This window comes from Oncorhynchus mykiss, chromosome 2 (assembly GCF_013265735.2).
Source record: "Oncorhynchus mykiss isolate Arlee chromosome 2, USDA_OmykA_1.1, whole genome shotgun sequence".
Classification (NCBI taxonomy): Eukaryota; Metazoa; Chordata; class Actinopteri; order Salmoniformes; family Salmonidae; genus Oncorhynchus; species Oncorhynchus mykiss.
Genome location: NC_048566.1, coordinates 32,776,565 through 32,788,680, shown reverse-complemented (window position 1 = coordinate 32,788,680; position 12,116 = coordinate 32,776,565). Strand labels below are relative to the sequence as shown.

The 12,116-nt window shown below is 41.6% G+C and overlaps 1 protein-coding gene across 10 annotated transcripts in view; it reads right to left on the bottom strand.

The window, feature by feature from the left end:
* Positions 1-12,116, bottom strand: part of LOC110487398 (myocyte-specific enhancer factor 2D homolog) — a 76,544-nt gene that overhangs the window by 63,463 nt on the left and 965 nt on the right. The window lies entirely within an intron of this gene.

Here is a 12,116-nt window from a genome sequence, read left to right as displayed (position 1 = left end):
CAGGCAGGGCCGAGATACTGTTGTGAAGAAGTTTAAAGCCGGATTTAGATACAAAAAGATTTCCCAAGCTTTAAACATCCCAAGGAGCACTGTGCAAGCGATAATATTGAAATGGAAGGAGTATCAGACTACTGCAAATCTACCAAGACCTGGCCGTCCCTCTAAACTTTCAGCTCATACAAGGAGAAGACTGATCAGAGATGCAGCCAAGAGGCCCATGATCACTCTGGATGAACTGCAGAGATCTACAGCTGAGGTGGGAGACTCTGTCCATAGGACAACAATCAGTCGTATATTGCACAAATCTGGCCTTTATGGAAGAGTGGCAAGAAGAAAGCCATTTCTTAAAGATATCCATAAAAAGTGTCGTTTAAAGTTTGCCACAAGCCACCTGGGAGACACACCAAACATGTGGAAGAAGGTGCTCTGGTCAGATGAAACCAAAATTGAACTTTTTGGCAACAATGCAAGACGTTATGTTTGGCGTAAAAGCAACACAGCTCATCACCCTGAACACACCATCCCCACTGTCAAACATGGTGGTGGCAGCATCATGGTTTGGGCCTGCTTTTCTTCAGCAGGGACAGGGAAGATGGTTAAAATTGATGGGAAGATGGATGGAGCCAAATACAGGACCATTCTGGAAGAAAACCTGATGGAGTCTGCAAAAGACCTGAGACTGGGACGGAGATTTGTCTTCCAACAAGACAATGATCCAAAACATAAAGCAAAATCTACAATGGAATGGTTCAAAAATAAACATATCCAGGTGTCAGAATGGCCAAGTCAAAGTCCAGACCTGAATCCAATCGAGAATCTGAGGAAAGAACTGAAAACTGCTGTTCACAAATGCTCTCCATCCAACCTCACTGAGCTCGAGCTGTTTTGCAAGGAGGAATGGGAAAAAAAATTCAGTCTCTCGATGTGCAAAACTGATAGAGACATACCCCAAGCGACTTACAGCTGTAATCGCAGCAAAAGGTGGCGCTACAAAGTATTAACTTAAGGGGGCTGAATAATTTTGCACGCCCAATTTTTCAGTTTTTGATTTGTTAAAAAAGTTTGAAATATCCAATAAATGTCGTTCCACTTCATGATTGTGTCCCACTTGTTGTTGATTCTTCACAAAAAAATACAGTTTTATATCTTTATGTTTGAAGCCTGAAATGTGGCAAAAGGTCGCAAAGTTCAAGGGGGCCGAATACTTTCGCAAGGCACTGTACTTGTCCCAGTGTCCATCAGGCTCTAAACCACAATGAGACTCAGAGAAAACTGTTCTTCTAAACCACAATGAGACTCAGAGAAAACTGTTCTTCTAAACCACAATGAGACTCAGAGAAAACTGTTCTTCTAAACCACAATGAGACTCAGAGAAAACTGTTCTTCTAAACCACAATGTGACTCAGAGAAAACTGTTCTTCTAAACCACAATGAGACTCAGAAGTTCAAGGGGGCCGAATACTTTCGCAAGGCACTGTATATATAGCTGACCATATATATATATATATATATATACACATGACTTTATGAGTTGGTTTGCCTGTCTTTGCAATTTGTTTATTTTCATTTTCACTTGTTAGCAAATTTAGCTAGCAGCCTTCATGGAAAATCGCCATTACTTGTGCTTATTTTGTTAGCATTCTGGTAGACGCCCAATGGGCTTTTTCGTGTTTTTTGGTGCCCTCTTGTGCACTAAGCCTGTAACACCGTAAATCTCGGGGTGAGAGTAGGACGGTATGAAGATATGAAAATCTGGATACCGCCCAACCTGAATGGCTATTTCTAGCCATTACAGTCCTATAAGATTCAAGATAGGATTTAACAGAAGAGGCAACCTGTGCTTTTTCAGTAAACCTTTTTCATATTGGGTCCAGAAGTCTGTCCTTCAGAGCACCATGGACTGGTGTGCACAAGAGCTGTGCTAGATGATTACTTGGGCATTTAAAATGAAGGCAGCTGACCCTAACAGCTGACCCTATGGGAAAATAAGACTGGGGGGGGGGGGTATATGAGCTACTCGGCATAGCACGGTGTGACATGGCCCAACTGTCATTGCACACAATGCAGACGTGGCGCTGTGTTGTGCACAGACACCCAGGCGACGAGACATTTGAGGTACACAGTGGTGTGGAGAGGCCTCCACAAAAACTCCTCCCTTCCTTATCCACCATCTAACACACACACATCTCAGAAACAGCTGACGTTTTAACAGGCTTACAACAGCTGACAGGCTACAGGTGGGTCAGAGGGGACCCTTTATAACCCCCTTCCTCTCCTCTTAGTCCCCAGCTCCATAAATCCTCTGAGCCGCACACACAGACAGACATGCCAGTAACCACCCGTCCAACTCAGTTGACCTCTCCATCTCCAACCCACCTATTCTCTGTCCCTTTAAAAAAGAGCTTTATGACCTGACAGCATGTGTTGGAGAGGCTTGGTTTGACCACGCGGCTCAGTGTGTGGGCACTGTGTACAGTATGTGAGAGCGTCAACACATGCTACTCTGGTGTCGACTAGAACTATGGCACAAGCAAACCAGCCAAGCTCCTTTGCTGCTTCCCTTACGGATGTCCTCAGTGTTACTACAGTTTTAATCCGGAATAATTTCTCAATGTTTTTATGTAATCTGTAGACATTATGTTACATGATGCCCTATTTTGTATTACATGTTTGCTTTCAATTATTAAAAATAATACAATCATTAAAAAAGTATACAAGTCAGATGTTCTTAACCTTCTCATGAGTATACTAGACTGACACACACAATGAAAATTAATTGCAGCAAGTTTTACAGGTAGTGGTAGAAGGTCAAAGCAGCTGAAGGGGCCTCGGGCTGCAGTTAAAGTACCAGTGGTTGCAGTGCTCTTCTTACAGGGAGCTGTGATCCCAGAGTCTCAAGGGTGACAGACTGAGTGAAAGACTCGTGATAGTTGAATTGTGAGGGAATGCTGTCTTCATATTTAGGACAAGTAGACAGTTTGTAAAAGGTTAAAGCTCTAGAAGAGAGGGGATTTGAAAGCACAGCACTTCTTTGGATTGGATGGGAAAACCAACCATGGGGTGAATTTATTTTATTTTTAGGATTTGGGTATTCTTGCTGTGTGTGCAAAATAGAGCAGAACACTTTTCCTCACTCTTGTCACTTACCTTCTCACCCTCCAATCTCTCCATCCATCTATCCTTGCTGAATGTCTTACATTTTCTCCCACTTATTTTCTTCCTCTCCATGCTTCTCTCTATTTATCTTTCTTTCTGAAGGATATTAGTCTGCTGGCTTTTAGCTGTAATATGATAACCATTTCAATTATATAAACAATTGCCAGACTCCTCCAGAGGAAGGAGTGGTTAAGATGCACTTGGAGTGTCGAGGCCAAAGCGCACATGGAAGCTGACTTGTAAACACATAGCGTGAGTGTTAGAGAGTGTGTGTGTGTGTGTGTATCTATCTCAGTGGATAGAGGTCTCTGTGTGTGCACATATGACTGTGTGGGATGAAGAGCATAAGAGGCCTGGGAGAGAGAGAGAGGTGAGGACGAGTCAGTCAGCAAACACGCTGAAATGAAATGTTATCTAATACATGGAGAGGAACGGTGAGGCTGTCGGTTAGAAATTGTGACAAAAATACACTATCTAGAATGTCACTGCATTTTCCCCATGGCAAACTAACTGACCACCTGCATTGCTATATAGCCCACTCTGGTATTGGCATGTACGTCTAAGCCAACAGCTCACAGACACAGTGTGGGTATAGCCCACATGATGAGATTATTATGGACAAAAGAGCAAGATTATTTTATTTGTCAAACGGCAGCCAAACATCGATCACCATGTCATCAGAATAAGAACCTGGATATTTATTGGAAAGGTGCATCAAGCTCATCACTGTGCACTTTCACCATCCTGTGAAGTTCATCATAATTTATTTAATCTGTAGACTAATAAACTGCATGCTTTCCCAAGTCGTAGTCGGAGGACCTCAGACTTGCCACCGCCATTTCAAGCATATTTAATTTTACAGACACAAACTGATCCCACCTTGTCTAGCATATTTTGTTTGGTCTACATTTGGAAATTTGACCAACAAATTAGCTGTTTCCATCAGGCATGTCATTACATTTTTTATCCGACATGTACTTTACTAGCATAAAAAGGTTGAATGTAAACCTAATTATAGACTGTATTTCAGTGGTCCAAAGGCTGTATGACATGCAGTAGTCTGCCATTTCAACACTTGTTCCATGGTAACATCAGATTGCCCTTCCCAGTTGCTGTCCACACTACTCAGATTGCTGCTGGGGATCAGTACCAGACCAGCACCCATGCACGCACACACACGCAACACAATGGAAAGTGTGTCACTTTGGAAGGGTGGAGAGGGGATTTTTTACTCTCTCCCTGACTCACTGGAACCATTCCCAACTCTGGGTAATGGCTGCTTCACAAGAGAAGAGGGAAAAGTCAGCCATCTTCCCTCCCAACGTAACCTAACACACCCTGCATGGAGCGCACGGCTAACTCAATGAGCCCTGTGCAGATGACCCCACTACTGTACCACATCTGTACAACCATAAAACTATATCACGCCGCAGTGAGGAAAGGGTGATATACATTCAATTGAGGGCACAACTTACAGCATTTTTCCCGTAAGTTAGTGACATAACAAGTGTAAGACACAGGTTTGGGGGGAACAAGATGGGAGGGGAGTTTGGAAAGGATGAAGAGCAAGTAATGGCAAGACTTGAGATCAAAGGGAAAGAGGGAGAGAAGAAGAAGGAGAGAGGAGTGTGAGAGACGGAGGTGTAGTGTTTCAGCTCGGGCGCTTGCCGTTTCAGCTGTTCCGAAGTGATGGCCAGCCCCTGCTCTCGCACCACGGTAACCCCGTCAGCACAGCGGCATTGCTGGTGCTTGGTCTCACTCGCTCTTTTTCTCTTTCAGTCTCAAAGTTTGGATTATTATATTTCTCTACAGCTGTGGAAGTCTCTTCATTTCTACTTTTGTCTCTCTCCTGGAGGCTTTTGAACTCTCGTAAAAATGACAGACCTTCCCACTGTACTTGAAGTTTTCACATTGTCCAATGGATTCAGCTGCATTTTCCAAAGAACACGGGTTGGTTTTCCCAAAGGCCTCATCCAATACTCTGTTTAAATACAGTTCACTGGTGGTTGCTGAACCTGATCCAACGTCCTCTCCCCTTACATTAAATCTAACATTACCTGAACACACTGGTTCAGGTTAGTTATGAACCATTTGTGCTCGACTCAGTAGACTTTCTAAATACTGTTCTCATTACCTTGTTTCTTTGAGATCTTTTATGTAGAAAATGACAGAAAAAAGGCTTGCCTGATTTGAACTGAATGAACACAAATGTAATTAAATTGACACCACAGTCAAGGTCACGCTGGCCCCTGTGTGGTGTAGTGTAACACTTTGTGTTCCGAATCCCTGCTCATCCCTGCTCATCCCAGACTCATTTGTTAATGATAATCGTGCATATGTGTTGCATTTAGCCTAAATGTGTTGTGATGTCTTGATCCCACCAAAGACCCCCAAAAAGCCCATTCGGTTGGCATTATGCAAGATTACCCTTTCTATTCGCAAAGAGTATATTAAGGAGGAAAATTCGACTTCATCTGGATAAAGCCTCTGGCAAAACTACTGAGTGGTAGAGAAGAAGAATGAAAACAAACGGATATGGACACCGTCATGGAACGGAATGAGGGAGTTTTAATATACTCCTACAGATTCCATAATCCCAGATAAAAATACATGTTACGTGCATTCACCATTTTGATTTATTCATCTGTTTCTACCTACTAGCCAAAAGGAGGTCAACCCAGATTTCAATGTTTTTCTCCAAAGCTGTATATTTAAAGCAGTCTTTAGAGGCGGATTGGATAAATGTAGTGCTCTGAGTCGAGTATTTTTAGAGAAAAGCAACAACTGGATGTAAGGATTTACCATTGATTTTTTTTCTCTTAAGCTATATTTTTTTACAAAACATTGATCACTGATAGCTATAACCTGATGCATGATTGACATACATATAGAAACATGGTGAGCAAACCAATCACAAGACAATGGTATCTGATGATAAACCAACTTTTGAAGAACTGTTAAGATGGGTCATTTCAGTGAATTTAGCTGCCCTTACAAGAACCACGGAAGATCTCTTCATCTTTCAGAGTCCATCTAATCAATGCGAGATGTTAACATGCTTACTAATGCTGTTACAACAACAAGGATCAAGAGTGACCATTTAGAGCTGTGAAAGGAAAGGAAATGTTATTTTAGTTATAGTAGACTAACGGCTCCAGTGAGAATTGATGAATGCTTCAGTATATTAAATTAATAGGGAATCATTGGTATGCTTTTATGACTGGCAGTACAATGGAACGCTAATCGCTATACCATTCACGGCTTTAAGTCTATGGTTGAATTCTAACAAGCAGAGATGTGGAACCTAACTTCCCCTTCAAGAGGCGAGCAGCTGCTATTTTTGCTGTAAGCTGACACCGGTGGTCACACAAAATCAACCACCTCGTTTCAGGGACCTTGTTTTTCCAGAGTGACACCAGTCAGTTCTCATAGTTTTTTAGTTCAGAGAACGGATGTAACAGATTCAAATGCTCATGAGATTAGTCTTTGGTGTGTTGGAGCTGTTTGAAACATTGAAGCATTGAAGCATCCTTGTACCCAATTAACTAGTGCGAAGTTCTACATGCTCAGGTCGAAGGTGTTTGAACCTCCGCTAGAAAGCAAACAGCCGTTTCAAGTCAAATAAAATATTTCTAAATAATATGAGAGGATTTCAGCTGTTTCTCACTGCTAGTCAGGTTATTTCATAACATTCAATCACCTCTGCTTATTCAAAATGACCAAGAAAAGGTGGTTGGGAATCAAATCTGAAGGGCAGTAAAATATGCTAAATGGGAACTTCAAATAGACTACCTACAATCTTGTTGAGAATATGACAATCCTCTCTACTTTGCCTTTAGATTGGGGGTATGCCAAGAACCACCCTTTGGTAATTAGAATAAGACTACTCCATCAGACCTCAACTGTACCAGGCCGTTACCACTCACAATACGAGAATTTTGACTTCGATACCGATACCAGTTTTAGAATCACGATACTCTATACCAAAATGATACGTTAAAAAAAGGCATATTAGCCAAAGTAACAGAATGGCACTTGATCCATACCTTTTGAGTTCAATATCATTACATTTAACTTTTTTATTTTTACTTTGTTTGTTTAACCACATAATAGTAAACATGTATTTTAAATGGTAAATCTCTAGTCTATTGCTAAATTGTGTAAATGAAGATGTAGCCTAGGCCTATTCACAATACAGGTGAATCATATTCAATGAGTGTGTGTATGCATTGAATTATTGAGCTTGTTTTGGCTGATTTTGTGGGGATACAGAATAAATATGTTCACCTTCCATTTTGAACTTATAATCACTGATCTGGCATTCAATTCTGTCTATGAAAATGCCCTTTTTGTTAGATTTAACTAGAACCACACATAACGCACATTCACTAATAATGACTAACTTCTTGTAGCAGGCATTATAGAAAATTAACACAGGTCTCATAAACAATCTCTCAAGCACAAGCCCAGATGCTAGTGAGTTAGTGATGGGAGTGGAGACAAATCGATACAATTACATATCGGGATATTATTTGACAATATATCGTATTGACAATTTAGCTATATTATTTTGTGCTAGTTGGCTGTACCTGCACCAAAACTACAGTATTTTCCCTTCATAGCTCGTTCTCTATCTAAATGTTAAATAGAAAGCCAATTTGTTTCCAGCACTTTTATTTATATAACTGATCAAAACAATATGTTTGGAACATCAAAATTGCAATAAAATCACAGTATTAAATTACAATAAATATAAAATTGTGAGTTGCAATACATATCGTATCGCCACCTAAGTATCGTGATAAAATCGTAAGGTCCCTGGCAATTCCCAGCCCTATCTATAGTGAGTAGCCATCTAATCTTTATATTTTATGTTTAGCCAACTTGAATCTATTTGCTAGCTAACAAGGTAGAACAGTTGAATTGTTACGAACACACCCTTCTGTCCGTCTCTAACCATTTTGGACAGCATGCTAGCCCCTCCACTTTGTTCAGAAGTTGAAATCAAGTGACCTACCTTATTTCTCAGAATGAGAACGAGTTGCCAACTCCTTATATAAATTGTGCTTTTTATGGTTATTGCACATTTATAAACAGACTAGACGGCTAGCATAAGTCTTTAGCTAAAATGCTACTAGCGAAAATCTGCTTTTTGCATTATGGTTTGCATATTATCACACACAAGGTACTATGTAAGTGAATTGATGTTAGCTCCAACTGTAAGTTAGCAAGGAAAGTTAGCCTACAAAACTGGAAGATGCCGGTATCATCTTCTTGCATTGTAAAGTGCTCTAGACTGTAATGGACATTGTTTTGCAACCAGTAATGAACCGTTTCAACATTTCTACATGACGTGTTGCATTATTCAAGTGTGTTAACTTCTGTGCAGCACGAGTGGTGATGCAGCCCAGACTACCAGTTAGAACAGTGGTTCCTCAGGACAGGCTAAAGCTAGCAATGAGTAAGTGGAGCATGCATGGTGCTCTCGTGCTACAAGGGGACATCGGCTGCGCTGATAGACTTAATCCTCTCTCAATCAGTAGATGACGTGAAACACGTTTGACAGAAGAAACGAAAGTAACAAAAATTCTAGTACCGAACCGTTTTTCATGTTCTATTACCACTGATCGGTAGAGAATCTCATTATCACCGTCGACCTGTTCCACTCCATGGTCCAAATCACTCATCCCTAAGCGGGCACTTCACATCTCCACTTCTCCCACAGTATCCCCTCCACTGCCCCCCTTTTCTTCAGGGACCCTAGGTCCTAGTCGACCTCCCTGCCTCTGGACTGGATCCCTCTCTCCTCTGTGCCTCTGCACATTACCTTAATTGATGTTTAACCCCTGAATCAGCTGCTGATGGCTCAATTATTATTTCATTTTTTATTTAAAAACTTTATTTAACTAGGCAAGCCAGTTAAGAACAAATTCTTATTTACAATTACGGCCTCCCGGGAAACAGTGGGCTAACTGCCTTGTTCAGGGTCAGAACGACAGATTTGTACCTAGCTCTGTGATTTCTATCCAGCAACCTTTCGGTTACTGGGCCATCGCTCTACATGAGGTCAGCAATTAAGAGCTTGCTGGAGGAGAGATTAGTCCTGGGTTAGTAAAGAGTTTTCTGCCCTATAGCTAAGGAGAAGCAGAGCTCACTGGGCTTTAATCCTTGGAGGGATGGTTGGGAGACAAAGGTTGCCAAGACACATTACACCTCTATAGATATTTTCTCTGTGCAGAGGTCATCTGGCTGCAATTTCAGGATGAAGCATTGAGGGGAGGCCATTTTGAAATGACATGGAAGGAAAGGGGATGGAGAGGCGAATCTTGCCAGTATACTTCTCACTTTAAGCACCTTTGGCTTGTGGCTCCATTAAGTGAAGAGAGAGGGTGACATGTCTTTCCCTTACAGTGTGCTGGTGTAAAGTGAGGCCCTGTGATGACTGAATCACAGCCATAATGGCAGAAGGCAGGACCCTGTTGTGCAGCGGAGTTCTTCCTGCTCTAAACACTCAGCGTGGGGAAAGCAGTGGGCAAAGCTGCTTTGGAATAAAAGACCACACAAAAAGAGGCCATGATACAAACACAGCGAGAGCACACACTCAGTATTTTATACTTGATATAACTAAAATGCTCTCATTCTTTCCAAAGCTGTTGGTTTGTTACAGGTGGAACAATTGGGTTCTTCGGCATGACAATAAACAGAGGCTATACTTATCTGACCTGACTGAAGTGAAGATAAGACATCTTCCTTCGCAATAGAGCGAGATAACATGAGGTCAGCTGTAAGCCAGTGCATGGGAGGTCAGACAGACATTTAACTTGAACTGTCCAGGCATTATTTTAGCCTAGGGTTAGGCTGTGATTAAATCACATCAATATTTGTGTCAGGCAAGGGGTGGCCAGTACACCATTGATTGCCCCAGAGATTAGTGCTTAATTGAAATTACCCTGTAATTGGAGGAGAGAAGGCCTTGACCAATAGAATGTTCTGGGCAGCAGCCATCTTTAGGATTTAGGGCTATGCTGATCACTCACTCTTTAGTCTAATCCATAGATTGCTAGACCCCCACTTCTCTCCCTTCTCAAGTATCCTTACTCTCTCTGTCATTCCCTCCCTATAGATGCTCACACCAAAACAAATATTTTACATTCACATTCACACACATAAAAATACAGTAATTGTATGGGCCACATGTGAGATGTCTGAAGAGCACTATAGCTGACCATCTGTATTTGCAGTCAAGCAGGTCGCTGCAGCATGAGAGGATGATTGTTATTCCTTGGAGACTGAGTTAACAAGAGGAATCTTATTTTTTTGACTGGAGCCACCATGTGGCATGGCTATACTGAGGGCGCCATAAAAACATTATGTTTTCACTTCTGTAATTACAGAGTTATTACATAGGTATAAGACCAACTTAATGTAAAGTGTTACCCATTTGCCTTTAATATAACTTAAGTTACATTTTTGAGTTGCCCATTATTAAATAGGAGAGAAGGAGGAGCGGCAGGTAGCCTAGTGGTTAGAGCGTTGGGCCAATAACTGAAAGGTTGCTAGATTGAATCCCAGAGCTGACAAGGTAAAAATATGTTGTTCGGTCCCTGAACAAGGCAGTTTGCCCTCTGTTCTTAGGCCATCAACGTAAATAAAGATTTGTTCTTAACTGACTTGCCTAGTTAAATAAAAGCTTAAATAAAATAAAAAGTGTAAGAGACTTGTTTGGCAGAGGCTAGTAGGATGTCGTCACGCTTCTCAGGCACAAAAAAATGTTTTTACTTTGCTGAGCCTTAAAGTTATTTGTCGTTTTTAGGCATAGCAAAGTAAAAGTCTACTTACACTCAATCTGCCAATTTAGGCTGTGTGTGTGTGTGTGTGTGTGTGTGTGTCTGTGGAGAAATAAAGGGGGTGCAATTCATCCAATTGCAATGCCTAAACACTTTAAACTATTTCATGACATCCTACTGTGTCCTGTGGCACATGCGGGAATGATGGCGGGAGCCTCTAATGATGTCAAAATTGAGGCCAGCACAGGAGACTCATGAGGGCCAGTGTCTTCCAGAGAGACGAGAATAGATAAGGTAGGGGGAGCTGTGAGGGGGAGGGGTGTAAAGCTCCCATTAGCTCTGACATCTTGACAATGTCAGAGACAGCAGAGTTATTTTGTATTGGTTGGAATACCCAGTCCATGGCACTGGTCCTGACCCAAACTGTCTCAATGATGAAAACAGATTAGCCTTTATCTTTTTATCAGGGTGAAAAGTGTAATTTGTTCCCTGTCTTACCTGTAAGTACTCCTTAGCGGGAAACACAGGGACATGTCCTTACGGGGACAGCTCATTCTCCTGTAATCTCCTACTCGGTCTCTGACTGCTCTGAGGCTTGCCAGGGCTGGTGAGAACCTCTATCTGGACTGTGTCCCTAAGGACCCTGTCTCTGCCATGTGACCCCCTGACTGGAATCACAACGTGCACTATACCTGCATGCATAGCTGAAACACTCATCATTTTATGCCCCTCATTTACAGGGGAGGGGAAAGACATTAATACATTTAATCCCACAGGTGAGACACTAAACTGACACATATTAAGGTTTAAGCAGAGCATTAATTAAAATAACTAGACGTCCTATTTTACCGTAAAAACAACATGCAAGGGTAATGGAAAAACTGACAGAATATAATTTCTCCCTCAAAGAATATTGGGAAAGAATTCCTATTACAACACACTAATTACACTGAAGATTTAGTCTACACACGCTATCGCCAACACGTTCACAGGCAAATGGATTCCGGATTGTAGGAGTCCTCAATAGTTTGTTGACACTTTTCCCTTGAGAAAACAGCAATTATACCACAGGCAACCATTTTTGCGCCGTCAAATTCTTATACAATCAGGTCAAAAGTGTTTAGGCAATGTTTACCATTTGATGGATGCAAAACATTAACGTTGGCTTACATG